The following is a 315-nucleotide window of genomic DNA, read 5'->3' on the forward strand; positions in this document are numbered from 1 at the left end:
TTTACCCACAAGATACGAAAAGCGGTTTTCACACCCCTTCAACGCAGGGATTGCAGAGAACAGGGGAAATTTTCGTGAATTTGGAAGCTCGCACGCAGGCCCTTGTAGTGGGTTTTCCCAGAGCGTCAAAACACGACCTTCATCGCCCCTTCCTTTTTAGTACAGCCCCCAAAAGGGGTTTCCCTGGGCCCGGGGGCGAGGGGTTGTGGGGGAAAAGGGGGGGGCATTAAGTATATTGGGGAGTGGGGGGAGGCTGCCATTTAATTTTTTTCCTATCTTTTTGCACTTTTTTTTTCTTTTCTCTTTTATTATTCA

This window comes from Penaeus monodon, chromosome 34 (genome assembly GCF_015228065.2).
Source record: "Penaeus monodon isolate SGIC_2016 chromosome 34, NSTDA_Pmon_1, whole genome shotgun sequence".
NCBI lineage: Eukaryota > Metazoa > Arthropoda > Malacostraca > Decapoda > Penaeidae > Penaeus > Penaeus monodon.